Source organism: Rattus norvegicus, chromosome 3 (assembly GCF_036323735.1).
Source record: "Rattus norvegicus strain BN/NHsdMcwi chromosome 3, GRCr8, whole genome shotgun sequence".
In the NCBI taxonomy this organism is placed as follows: domain Eukaryota; kingdom Metazoa; phylum Chordata; class Mammalia; order Rodentia; family Muridae; genus Rattus; species Rattus norvegicus.
In genome coordinates this window covers 140,290,109-140,304,096 of record NC_086021.1, presented here as the reverse complement: position 1 = coordinate 140,304,096, position 13,988 = coordinate 140,290,109, and the positions used below count along the sequence as shown (strand labels likewise).

Genomic DNA, 13,988 nt, shown 5'->3' with positions numbered 1-13,988 from the left:
GAAAAGGATGGGGAGGAAGATGGAGGGAAGCACTCTGGGAGCAGTAGCAGAGCCGTCTAAGGTCTCCCCAACTCTGGAGCATTTATTGGCTTTGCGTGTCTTGCTTTACTTTCCCAACAGTGGAAGTGCTTGGAGCAGGCCCATTCCTACAGGACACCATTAAAGAAGACAGGAGCTCAGGATTGGCCAATGTGGCTGACTCACAGAGTGTGGCAAGCTTCCACTGTTGCATAACAGAAGGAGAGCTGTGTTTGTGTCTCATGGCATTTTGTAATTTCTTTCAGCAGCTTACCAGATGCTCTGAGTTAGAGATGGGTCATCATGTCCCACAGAATAGTTAAGTGGGACAAAAGCCAGTGGAGTATCTAATGTCTGTGGCCACTTAGGAAGCCAAGACAAGAGAACGTCATGGGTTTATGGGCAGCATGGTCTGTAGATCTTGTCCCATAAAACCACAAAAATAAAGAGAAGGAATCAGGAAAGTTCAGGGGAGGGTGGAGGTGATCAGAAGCTCCTATCTCCTCTAAAAATAATTCCTCTCACAAAGTAGGGAGGGAAAAAAATTATCTTGTGCTTAGCTAGGAAAATCTCTTACCCAACAACCTGGTCTTTATGGTGAATTTTTTTTTTTTTTTTTGGTTCTTTTTTTCGGAGCTGGGGACCGAACCCAGGGCCTTGCGCTTCCTAGGCAAGCGCTCTACCACTGAGCTAAATCCCCAGCCCCTATGGTGAATTTTTAAATTAAAGTCTCTGACTAGGTATAGTGACGCACATCTTTAATCCAGCACTAGACAGGCAGAAGCAGGCAGATGTCTGTGAGTTTGATGTTAACCTGATCTACACTTTGAGTTCTAGACCTGCCAGGACTATATAGTGAGACCCTGTCCAACAACAACAACGAAAGAAAGAAAGAGAGAGAGAGAGAGAGAGAGAGAGAGAGAGAGAGAGAGAGAGAGAGAAAGAAAGAGAGAAAGAAAGAGAGAGGGGGGTGGAGGAAGGGGAGGAGGAGGGGAGGGGAGGGGAGGGGAGGGGAGGGGAGGGAAGGGAAGGGAAGGGAAGGGAAGGGAAGGGAAGGGAAGGGAAGGGAAGGGAAGGGAAGGGAAGGGAAGGGAAGGGAAGGGAAGTTAATTAGTTAAAGCTTCTGGGCTGAGGGTGTAGCTCACTGGGAGAGCATTTACTGAGGCCTGGGTTTAAACATCAGCAACACAATCTCAACATTGGAGCCAATGTTCCTTTCAATGTTCCTTTGAATTTCCCACTGAGTCAGTCCCTAAGCAGGATGTCATGAAGATGGCAGGAGAAAGCATACACAAAGGACCTTAGCTCTCCAATAAGCTTTCTTCCTTAGAGAAATAACTATAAACAGTTTCCTTCCAGAATTCCTCAAGGACGTGGGAGTCTGGGAACTTTGACCTTGTGATATCTGTTGATTCATGTTCTCCATGCAAAAGTTAGTTTATTTGCATGAAAACATTCTGCTGACACAGCTCTGTTCCTCAAAACATTCAGTTCTGCCTAAGGACCTCTATCTGCCCAGTCACCACTTCATGACTTAATTTCCTGATTTCAGCTCTGAGGCTCAAACCCGAGTCCTTACATTTCATAGGCAAGCACTCTATCACCGAGCTACAACCCCAGCTTCTCAGATTATACGTGAAATCCGCCCCCCCCCCCCCTTGGAGGATGGTCCTCTCGGGGCTTCCAAGTGAACTAGAAGTTCGGGGTTAACAAAGGTGCTGTGTGCTTTTCTGAATGCTGGGAACAGGTGAGGCGTGCCAGGGCATTCAATTCTGCTGAATCCTTGACTGTTGATCAACATTTAGGCTCACTGATTTCAGAAGCATAATTATGCCAGGTGTGGTGGTACCTGCCCATGATCCCAGCCCCAGGGAGGCAAAGGATTTGGACTTTCAAGCCAGTCTGGGCTGCAAGCAAGACACACATAGCATAAAAGCAAATTGCAAACCTAAAAAGCATAATTATTAGATGTGCTGTGAGCTCAGTATATATGACAAAGGGTCTTGCCGTGAGAAGCTGTCCTCTACATGGACCCTAAATGTCTTCCCGAGCCCTAAAGGAGCTGCACTGGTGTGCCTCTCAAATATCTGCTTTCCCAGAAAAGAAACAATTTCAAAGCACCAGAACGTAATCTGGAGACTCATTCATGACATTTAAGTTGACACTCACGTGGCATTTAAGTTGAGTTCAGATCTTCCTCTGTTCTTCTAATGTCCATCTCCTGGGACCTGGTCTTAGAGAAGGAGAAAACAAGAATAATAATCAACTCTAGTGAGAAACACAGGAAATGAGGCTTACCGTGAGAAAATTCTACCACGGTCTGCATGCTCTGCTGAGGACAGCTGAGCCGTTGAGGACCCAGCCTACAGCAAAACAGGAACTGGGTAACCAACCACTTTCACTGAAGGGGTCTCAAGAACAACCTGGTTTTTTAGTGTCACGCGCCGACATGCGTTTTCCATATCTGAATGCAGTTGTGCATCGTTGGTCACTTGCGGCAGATTTCCACGCAGGAAAGAGGCATGAGGCTTTCTGATTTTTGTCAGCCCAAACACAATCCTTAGGACACCCAGTTGACTCAGCTGTAGGAAAAAGAAATGGGCTAGCCTTTGGACTGTGGGATTTACTGTGGTGATGGAAAGAGCCAAGTCGTAAAGGAACAAAGGGGACTGATTTCAGACAGGATGGGCAGGGGAAGCTACTTACTTAGCTTTCCTAGTAAGCTAAGACCTAAAGGAAGAAAAAAAAATATATGGGAAGAGTTTCTAGGAAACTCGAACAGCATACGCAAAGACCCTTTAGTTGGCCAAGATTAGTGTTGAAAACCAAAGACAGTGACTCGGAATGAGTTTGAGAAGGTAGTTAGAATTTTTCGAGCTGGAGTGATATAGCTCAGTAGTTAACAGCTCTTGCAGTAGACTCAAGATTGGCTCTCAGTACCTACCTCAGTGGCTGACAGATGACTGTAGCTCGGCTCCAGGGATTCCAATGCCTCTGTTGTCTATGGGCACCAGTATTCGTGAACACAGACATGCGTGCGTGTACATAACCTTTAGAAAGTAAAATCTAAAAAATTCTCACTATGTAACCCTTGGCAGTCTGGAACTTGCTAAATTGTTGAGGCTGGCCTTGAACTCTGTCTCAAGAAAACTTGTCTCAAAACAAAACAAAACAGGTTGGCCAGCAAAAAAGATGGGCAGTAACAGAGGTGGACATGTTTGTGGTGGGCTTGGGAGACAGAATAGACAGTACCTTGGATGGGTTGGACTCAGAGAGAGAGGGGAAAGACAAACCCAAGTAGGGCATCTAAATGATAGATGGTGCTGTTTCAAGACAGGCAAGGCTTAGGGTGGAGCAACAGGTCTGGACCGTAAGGACACACATCTGGGTGGCTATGGAATCCCTAATGAGAATGTCAACAAGGCAGTTTGGATATAGTCATCTCCAGCTGCAGGGAGAGATCAGGGCTAGGGACATAAATCTTAGTGTGTGGCATCTGATGATACGAAAGCTATTGAACTGGATAAATCACACAGAGGACCACAGACATGATCAAAGTGCTCCAGATCCTCAACATTTGGAGGATAGAAGGGTAGTGGCCAGAACAGATAGCCAAGGATATGGCAAACCGTGAGAAAGAGCACGCTTGGCACTAGGAGAGCAACCTTTCCAAAAACAGTGGGTGACCAACCGATTGGCATTGGTTAGATAAGAAAACCCAAAAGCAGAAACGTGCCTGGGATTGGGCAACATAGGTGACCTTGCTGCCTCTGATGAAAACAGAGCCACTGAGGCGACAGGGAAGAGGCCGCCAGAGGGAAGTGGAGACAGAATAGAGAGGGCACTCTTCCAAAAGCCCAGGCTCAGACGAAATCCCTTTTAAGGCTTTTTGCTTCCCTGCTTGTTGTGAAAGAACAAAGCTCTAAGGTTATTGTCAGCTGGCAACCTGGTGTTCCCTTCCTGTTTTGGTCACAAAGTCTACTTTGCTTCAGTTTTCAATTAGGGCTTACTAGAAAAATCATCTCCTTTGAACCCAGCATGAAGCCCGGGCATGATTGTTCTGCAAAGTTAACACTTAATGATATTGGCACACGTGAGCTTCCTGGCTATGTCCTTGCCGAGTGAGGATATCATTCTGGTGACCCTGATTTCTTGTTAGGAGTTGAAAACATCTTCCAGTCATCATAAGAACCAATTAATATTTCAAGAGAAATATTCTTCTTGTTACAACTCAGCCAAGAATCTGAGAAGCGGCTTTGAAGAGCATGCCAGCTTCTTCTGTTGCTCGTGCAGGAATAATCGAGGAAGGAGGAATTATTGTTCCCTCTGTTTTCGCTTATCTTCTACAGCCAAGCCAGGGCCCGAAGACTGTGGAATTGTTCTGCTCTATTTCCAGATCTAGGAACAGAATCTGCACTTGCCCTTGACTGACTACCCTTGGGTCTAATTCTACAACCATACCTCATACTCTCCTCCAAATGTTTTAACTCCTTTGAACTAGCTCGGTCACTCAACTATCTTTTCCTGTGTTACCTGACTACAGATGGCTTATGTGACTAATGGGAAATGATATGGGATGCCTTATGTCCAGTGACATTCCCCTTGCTTTCTCTGGATTTTGTACTCTTGGGGAAGGCAGCCAAAAGTGAGACAATCTGTTGAGGTATGGTCTGTGGCTGTGTATTGTAATGCTAAATCCTATACCCAAAGGTGAGGCCTATGAGTGACTTCTGTTTGCAAGCTTTGGTTGTGCAAACCTTGGTCTTTGATTTAAAACTATTGGTTAAATAAAATTGGCCACAACCAAGTCCTGGAGGGGTTAGAGGTAGGAATCCCAATCTAGGGTTTCTACGCTGCCTCGATCATTTGGTTACTGAATATGTAACCAGAAAGGAGATCTGAAGCTTCCCTCCAAGGACCAGATTCCATCTTGGGGATGAATCCTCTAATCCCAACAGAGTTACATGCCCAGCAGCCATCTTGAAACTAGTCTCCTTCGAGATCTTAAGCCAGAGCAGTTGTTAAACTCAGTAGATACAGAGTGTTTCACTGAACCTAAATTGATGGGAGTGATGTTATAATCTCCCAGACAAGTTTGTATATTTTAGGGAGGATTGTTTCAAACTCATGTATGTAACAGGTCCAGTTTAGAAAACAGAAAAATAGATGTGAAGGATCCAAGGTTGTTTGCTTGCTTGCTTGTTTTTGAGGCAGATTCTTATGGAGCCCGAGCTTGCCTTGAACTCCAGATCCTTCTACCTCCACCTCCCAAATGCTGGGATTACCGGCATGTGCTGGGTTTCAGGGGAAATCATTATTGTGAACACAAATGTGTTTTGAGATGCAGAACAGGACAGAAGATGCTGACACGGACTTGAGTAGGTCTCAAAACTGCTTTAGAATCAAAAATCCCTTAGTTTGCATTTGCCAAAACTTCTTTCCTCCCCAGATTTCAAACAAACAAACAAACAAACAAACAAACAAATCCAATATTTTATTGAACTAGATTTCTGTGGTAAATTTAGAATAGATTTTCCAGAGGAAGACATCTTTCTTTAGTGCACCATGCTGTGAGGAAGCCTATGAAAAAAGGAAGGTGAAAATAGAGGTGCCGATGAGTGTTGCCTGCTCCAGCCATTCCCGATGAGAGTCCACACAAGTGCAAAGAAGCCATCTTGGACTTGTGGTCCAGTCAGCTCCGTGAGAAATCCCGAATTCCCAGCTGAGCCTGGTCAGTCTGAAGCACTGAGGGGGATAATGGAATGGTTGTTTGAAGGCACTACATTTCAGAGTGGTTTGTTCTGCAGCAAAATTAATCTGAGAAATGAAAGAGGGAATTGATCAGAGAAACACTAGGAATCCTTGTGAAGGCTACTGGGCTGCTGTGTGTGATGGGGCTGTTTGTCTGGCTCTGTAACTTTCTTTAACTTTGTTTCTCAAGGTCAGGGGCAGAGTAAGAGAACAGTAGGGTTTATGCACGATTTACCATAGGACATGAAAAGACAGCCAGCACCCAGGGAGTGTGATGAATAGGCATTTAATAAAGTTCAGTTTATTTGTTTGCTTCCTAACTAATTTATTTGTAGTATAGGAATTGAACTCATCCTCCCCTCCCTTCCCCCCATGTAAGGCAAACATTCCACCACCATTAAACTACACTCTTAGACTGGAGTTGATCTTAAAGGAGAATAAGAGTCCAGAATAAAGGTGTGGTTCCTCATGACTTGGCCAAAACAATGTTACCCAAGTACTTTTACTTAACAAAGGACTGTAACCACAACAGTGACCAGCAGGGATACTCCTAACAAAAGCTAATGACTGACCGAAAGCATTCCCTCCTCTCACCTCCCAATCACCTTGCTTTATGCCTAGTTATGTCTTTTCAACGTTGTACTTGCACTTGAGTGATTTCTGAGTTTTGAGACAGTGGCGCCCAATAGCACAGGGGCTTTTGAGCACAGGGGCTTGTAGCCTTTGTTCTGTGCTCCAGAGAGGCTTTTGGTGAGAGTGTATAGATGGTTTAAGAAGAAACATCAACTGGTTTTATCATTAACTTTTTCTTTGAACACGAAACAATCCTGGGCACTTTCAAAACTACCATTGGTCACTCATAGTCTTTGTTTTGTTATATGGTTTGAGGGATGGAACCTAGAGCCTAACCACTGAGCTACACCTCTCGCCCGGTGTTGCTTCACTTCGCTCTGCTTTCTTGGTCAGATCAAACCCTTGTCCTTGCTAGTTTTTTTTTTTTTTTTTTCCTTTTTTTTTTTTTCCGGGGCTGAGTACCGAACCCAGGGCCTTGCGCTTACTAGGCAAGTGCTCTACTACTGAGCTAAACCCCCAACCCCCCTTGCTAGTTCTTAGTAAAAACTTTCAATGTTATGTAGTTTAGTCTAGGATCTTAGGTCACGATGAGAAAGTTCACTCTTCATGTCGTGAAGGAAAGGATGCTTTTCTTTAATACGAGTGAGGTTTCAGGAAGGACCTGAGGCTGGCAAAGAGATGTGCCTGCGAATGGAGCTGAATGACCCTAGCCTGGCCAGGTGGGTGGTCCTACTATCAGCTACGCAATAGACATTTATTTTCAGAAAACAAGGAAATGGTGCTAGGGGTGTCAGTACAGTCCCGTTGTGTTCCATTTTCCTTCCACTCACTATTTTGAAGTTGTTCTAATTGGAAAATAAACATGTGGACCCCGAGGCTCAACATTAAGTAAAAGTAGTCTCGATGTTTGCTGAATATTTCAAACTGCATAGTCACCACTCCCAAGCCACAGCAACAGCCTGGAGCCATCCAGTGTGGTAAGCAGCGTTGACTTCCCAGAACCATCCGAGTCATTTTAACAGAATCTAAGGTTTGCTATGAGAATGTGTTGCCTGGAAGGAGCAGATGGGCACGGAAGGGTTCTAGAAACCTCACCAAGTATGGACAGAACCCTGTTGACAGATGTGTGACAGAGATGAAAAGGTAAATACCTAGCTCCATCTGCAGAAGGTCTGGGGCCAAGGGTCCATTTTCACATTCCTTTAAAAGCATCAAATTAGAGGACAGCAGAATGGTGTGTTCCGGTAACCCCCTCATCCAGAAAGCTGAAACAAGAGATCACAGAGAGTTTGAGTGCTATGGATCCTAAAACCTGCCTGGGGGAAGAAGTCTGATTTCTGTGGCTCAACATCCCCTGGGTGGAAAGGAGAAGAAACAGAAGGCTGCTGGAGAGTAGCTAACACCTTAAACTTCGGAGACCTTCAACCTGAGGTATTGTTTTCTGAGCCCCAGCTGGCCATGGCTGATTCACCCAAGGTCTCCACAGCTGTGACTTGGGAAAAGCCCAGGGAAACTGAAACCAAAGACTTCCGGTGCCCATGCCTTCAGTCTCAGCATGAAGCCCAAGACTCTGGACAAACCGACTTGCCTAGAGCAAGGGAGCTAGAACTAAAGCTGTTGAATACAGTCCTGATGTTCGAGGTCACCTTTTGGGTAAATATTATCCCAGAAAGTAAACGTGGTTTGAAAACTTTACAGAATGGTTAGCAAGACAAAAAGCTGTAAAGAATGGATTTTTTATTTCCTTTTCTATTTTCCGGAGCTGGGGACCGAACCCAGGGCCTTGCGCTTGCTAGGCAAGCACTCTACCACTGAGCTAAATCCCCACCCCCTAAAGAATGGATTTTAAATCTGGAATTACAGTCCAACAAATCTGTGCAAGAGACAAACCCGAGAGTCTCTCTGTTGCCTTGGCTAACCTCTAACTTGCTGTATAGACCAGGGTGGCCCAGAACTCACTGAGATCTCCCTGCCTCTGCCTCCCCAATGCTGGATTAGAGGCGTTCACCACCGTACCTGGTTCCATGGAGAACTTTGGAAAACAGATTGTCCGGCCAAAGAAACCCAGCAACTAGATGGGACATTACTTGGAGCTCATCAAAGCTACAGAATCATAAGCTGCACCTTTGGACGATCAAGTCACAATCACATCTAACCGAAAGTGCCACTGATGTTCCTACAAACTGAAGTCTGAGAAGCATTTCCCAGGGATGGTTGTGTGGTTTGAATATTTGAGTGTCTCAAGGCTCACAGGTTGAAATGCCGACTGGGAAGGTGACGGTAATAGGGGGTGCGGCTTTTGGAAAAGTACTAGATTATGAGGGGGGAGCCCTCACACTGGGATTAGTGTCTTCATAATGAGAGGCTCTTGAGAGCTATCTAGGAACCAGGAAGCAGACGTCATCGGTCAGTCAGTGCCTGGTCTTGTACTTCTCACCTCCAGAACAGTGGGGAATGACAGGAGTCACAGTTGTTCCTGAGCCAACTGGTCCACTGTCACCCAAATAGACAGGCATCAGAGTCTTCAAGGAGCTAGAACTAGCTACGGATAAGTAGCTACACTCAGAGCTCTGATAAAGGCTCACAACCTGGGAGCTTCGGGAACACAGCGCAGTCAAAGCTCCCCATTAGCAGGCCTTAGTTCAGACATTCCTTGACTCTGTTCCCCTGATTTCGGAACTGAGAGCATTGTCTGCCTAACCCATGCAAGGCCCTGGGTTTCTGTTCCCAGCACCATTTACTGGAATAACCGTGTTTTTCAAGAAGTTAATTATGTCACCCTGCCCTGGAAGTCACCTGAACACAACCCTCTTTAAATGTTTATGGCTTCCTGTTTTGTTTGTCTGTCCAGAAGCATCTTCTGGTCACGGCCTTGACTGGGGCGAGGCAGCAGGTGGAATTAGCCCTCTAACAGTAAGGGTTGGTGTTGGAAGATAAATGCCCTTAATTTTTTCTCCTCAGCTCTCTCCTCATGGCTCCAGCTTCCTGTTGCAGGAACTCTATCTTATCTAGTGGGCCAGAGACAGCTTGTAGTACTCGAGAGAGCCAATAGCTTTTTCAAAAACTTAGATAAATTGTTGTGCAGTTTGTCCTAGCACAGTGTTCAGCTATGTTGGTGGCTGGAGATGGCCGTAGGGAATATTTATACCAGGAAGATTGGCACATGCTACACGTCAGATGCTCTAATTTTCTGGAACCCATTCTTTTTTTTGAGAGTGGAAGGTAGTTCAAGACAGGGTTTTATTGTGTAGCTCTGGTTTCCTGGCTTTCTCTGTAGACCAGGCTGGCCTTAAACTCAGAAATACACTTAGTCTCTGCCTTCTAAGTGCTTGGATCAAAGGCATGTGTCACCACCACTACCACCACCACCACCACCACCACCACCACCACCACCACCACCACCACCTCCTGGCGGTAGAACACATTCTTAAATATGCACCACCACACCTTTGATTTACACACCTCCTTTTAGTTGTTATTATTGTTAGTTGAAACAGGGTCATACTATGTAGCCCTGGCTGGCCTGGAACTCACTTTGCAGATCAGGCTACCCTCCAATTCACAGAGATCTGGCTGCCTCAGCTTCCTTAGTGCTGGGATTAAAGGTGTGCATCGCCGCACCCAGCTATTTTCTTCCACTCAGTCTCTAGCCTACACTGGCCTGGAATCCCTATGTCCAAGCATGAGATAGATCTTCCTGCCTCTATTCCCAAATGCAGAGAGACCACAGGTGTGTATCACCACGCTGGGTTTAAAACCAACCTCACCCCCTTTCTCCCCACCCCCGCCCACTTCGTCTCTTAAGACATGTTTTGGTATGTAGCCAGACTGGCCTGGTTTCAATGATCCTCTCTCCTCAACATGTAAAATACTGAGATAACAGGTGTGTGATAACACGTCTAGTTTCAAGTTCTCTCTCTCTCTCTCTCTCTCTCTCTCTCTCTCTCTCTCTCTCTCCCCCACCCCGTCTCTCATCCCGTGTGTGTGTGTGTGTGTGTGTGTGTGTGTGTGTGTGTGTGTGTGTGTTTGAATCTGAAATGTCACCTATAGCCCTGTGTTGTGAAGGTTTCTGACAGAAGTTTTGAATGTTGTCTCTTCTTAGGAATAGAGACTGGATGGTGCCTGGGAGTGGGCCTTTGTAGGTTATGGCTACTTGTGGTTCTTCTCCAGCTTCCTTTGCTTTCCAGACAGAGGACCAGTCCTCTGCCTCAGGCCTGCTTCAGATCCTCTGCTTCCACTATGCTTTCCCCATCATAACAGATTGTGACAGCTAATCCCAGTTGTCAATTTGACTATATCTGGAATGAACTCCAGAAACGGAGGGCCCACCTGTGATCCAGATCTTAAGGCTAGAAGGCAGCCCCCTTTGATGTGAATCTTGAGGCATACTGCCCAGGAAAAGCTTAGTCCCAGGTAAGGTGGTACAGGTCTTTAATTCTAGGACACAAGGGCAAGCAGCTCTCTGAGTTCAAGGCTAGCCTGGGGCAGAGGAAGTTCCAGATCCAGATGGTGGCACACACGTTTAATCTGGGCCACACCTTCTGCTAGAGGCCTATATGAGGACATTGGAAGAAGGAAGGCTCACTCTTCTCCTGTGTGTGCTTACTTGCCAGCACTTCTGTTGGAGCCTACTTCTTCAAGTTTCCAGCTTGTGTAGAAGACCAGCTGAAACACCTCGATTCTTGGATTTACCATCTATAGCTGCCCATCTTTGGGTTTGTTGGACTGCAGACTGTAAGTCATTCCAATAATCTCCCTTAACATATAGACACTCTATAAGTCCTGTGACTCTAAAGAACTCTACATAGACTAATACATAAGACTCTCTGAAATAGGAATCAAGACAAACTTCTCCCTCCAGTTGTTTTTAGTAGATGTTTCTATCTTAGCAACACACAAAGAAACTGGCAAGGCCCAGTGTGGTTTTATAATATGGAAAAAGGATGTCACTTGCGTGAACAGTAAAAGGGGAATGTGTGAGCTACCAGCAGCACTGAAGTGCAAACCATATTCTCCAGCTTTCAGGGCTTGTTCACGGTCTGTTTTCCACATCATGGGTCTTCTGTCTCCTTTTGACTCATGGTGGACTTGACTCGATTGTTTACAATGTCCTCTCCAAAAATACAGCTATAACTGAGGACCTCTTAGTATCTGCTATGGTCCTATAGAAGAACTATTATTTGGTTATTAAACAGCCACTACAAGGGATAGCATGATAAACAAAGTCATGATTAAAAACTGTTAATCTGGGACAGCAATAAGCAGCACATGGATTTTTGCCTCCATGATGTGGATGTTTTGAAGCTGGAATCGACATCCAGATATATTGTGTATAGTAAATTGTGTCTTCGTAATCAGACTAAAACAGCTCTAAAGTGAGAACCCCTTTTAGAGGCTGTTTTATTTATCCTCGGAATTATTTTGGATTAAAGCTGGGGAAAAACAGGCCTCATAATATGCAGAGTCGAGTTCTGAATCAATGCATAACTCAAAAAAATCTGAATTTAATGCAGCCCAGTAAGTCCACTGCCCCTCATCTAGGAAGTGTGGTGACTGAGTATTGAGCAACAGGCTCTTCAGGAAGGAAGGCCTAATCTATGTAGTATTTCCTGGGTCCCCACCCTCATCCAGGCCAAGGCTAAGGATCTCAAGCTGAGAGGGTGGATTTGAGGTTGTGGAAGTGGATCCAGTCAGTGCCTAAACTACCCTCAGAAAACCATTGCTCAGGAGTTTTGTAATTGTATTTAACATTTGTAAATAAACATTTCCTCTCCCCCCCTCTAAACCCAGAGCTTTCTTGGAGAACTCATACCTAGCATTCTTTTTTGAGTTTACATTTGATAAGAGATACTATCTTGGTTCTGTAGATCAAAAAGAAATCTGAAGGGACTGAGCAATTTATCTAAAGCCAGGCAACCAAGCAGAGTCAGCTAAGTGTTTACCTCCTTGGTATTCCTTTCTCTCTCAGTGGAGGGTTGACACCTGCCCAAGGATACTGGGGGGTGGGGGATGGGGGAGGGAGGTCACGGCCACAAGATGCCTAGTATGCAGCTGTTCTCTATCTGAAAGACAGAAGAACCACAGAGGAAATCCTAACACATGGGAGCTGAGGCAGGAGGATTACCAGGAGTCTGAAGCCAGGCTAGGTTACACAGCAAGTTCAGGCCAAAAGAGAGATTCAATTTCAACAAAACCAAAAATTGAAAATAAAAAAAAAAACATAAAGCAATATAAATTTCCTTTGTAGAAAATAAGTAATCTATCGGGAAAAACTACAAGCGGTTCTTAACCGCTAACGATCTTAGTACAGAATTCTTTTATTGCATACTATGACTTATGAAGGACTGTTAATAAATGAAACACTTTCGCTTTCCGACTTTGAGAAGTTTTGTTTATGGGGCTGGAGAGAGGGCCCCACAGTTAGGTGCTCATCAGGAGGACGCAGGTCAATTCCCAGCACCCAGGTGATCGCTTACAGCAGCCCACACATCCAGTTTTGGTAGAACTGATTCTTTTTTCCGGCTTCTGTAGGCACCAGGTACACATGTGGGCAAAACACTCATACACATAAAGTAAAAAATAATTCTTTGTGAAAAGTTCTTTTGCATATGTGTAGGTATAAATGGGGGCACATGGAAGTTAGGACAGCTTCTAGGAGTCCGTTCTCTCCTTCCTCTGCGTGGGTCTGATGGTTTAGTCCTGGTTCTCAGGTTTAGTGACAAGCCAGGCTTTACCAGCTTGACAGAGGAAAAGTAACACAGTCAAGGCTCTGGGCCTTTAACCGCACAGGGACATAACGGTATCTAACTTTCTGTGAGGACAGGGGAGAGAAATGAGTTAAACAAATTCATAAATAAATAGGAAGTGCAGATGTCCTTCTAAGTCCAGTCGGTTGTAGGATGCTCCCTTGAGCACTGCAGAAAGCTTTCTGTCCATGGGGCAGGGTATGCTTCCTTCTCCCTCCTCAGCATCAAATTACATCAGGGATGTAAAAAAGAAATACTGGAAGCAAGCAATGGGCACAGAGCCACAGTGTAGAGTAGACACATCCTTCATAAAGGAGATAGGCTCCAGTCAGATTTTAAGCGAGAGGTGGAAGGCACAGCCCTGGAGGAGGCTGGTCTTGGCTGAGCCTTAGTGTGTGGAGAGTCAGAGTTGCTTGGCTTTTTAAAAAAATCTTTTCACTGTGTGACCTTGACTGGCAGGAACTAGAAAAGTAGTGCAGCTGGTCTTGAACCCTTGAACTCAGAGATCAACCTGACTGCTTTCAGAGTACTAGGATCAAAGGTGTGCACCATCATGCCTACTTTTGTTTGTTTGTTGTTTTTGAATTTCGTAGCCTTGGCTGGCCTTGAATGTATGGTAATTCTGCCTCTACCTCCTTAGTACTCAGATTACAGGCGTGCGTCATCATGCCTCACTTAGTTTCCATTTCTGATTTTGGCTTCACTGAATATATATGTGCACTATAATTTAATCTTTTAAACAAATCATAAGTGTACTCTTTGTATTAAAGAAATGAGTACTATGTATTCTGATTTTTAAGACACAAAGGGGTCTTCTAAGTGGCCCTGGCTCTCCTGGAACTGCCAGACCGGGCTCAATCTCACAAGCGATCTACCTGCTTCTGCCTCCCAAGTGAAGAG

At 45.1% G+C, this 13,988-nt stretch overlaps 2 long non-coding RNA genes across 5 annotated transcripts in view; both read right to left on the bottom strand.

Moving 5' to 3' along the window:
* LOC102552951 (uncharacterized) overlaps positions 1-2,337 on the bottom strand; it is a 61,245-nt gene extending 58,908 nt beyond the window's left edge. For all 3 annotated transcript variants that reach the window (XR_005502479.2, XR_005502478.2, XR_005502477.2), the window contains exon 1: positions 2,188-2,337. This is a non-coding gene — a long non-coding RNA (uncharacterized LOC102552951). The remainder of the gene's footprint in view (positions 1-2,187) is intronic.
* A 3,158-nt stretch (positions 2,338-5,495) lies between these two features.
* The window catches only part of LOC120101670 (uncharacterized), a 90,960-nt gene continuing 82,467 nt past the window's right edge, over positions 5,496-13,988 (bottom strand). For both annotated transcript variants that reach the window (XR_010064907.1, XR_010064906.1), the window contains exons 5-6: positions 7,494-7,607; positions 5,496-5,835 (exon numbers count right to left, since the gene is read on the bottom strand). This is a non-coding gene — a long non-coding RNA (uncharacterized LOC120101670). The remainder of the gene's footprint in view (positions 5,836-7,493; positions 7,608-13,988) is intronic.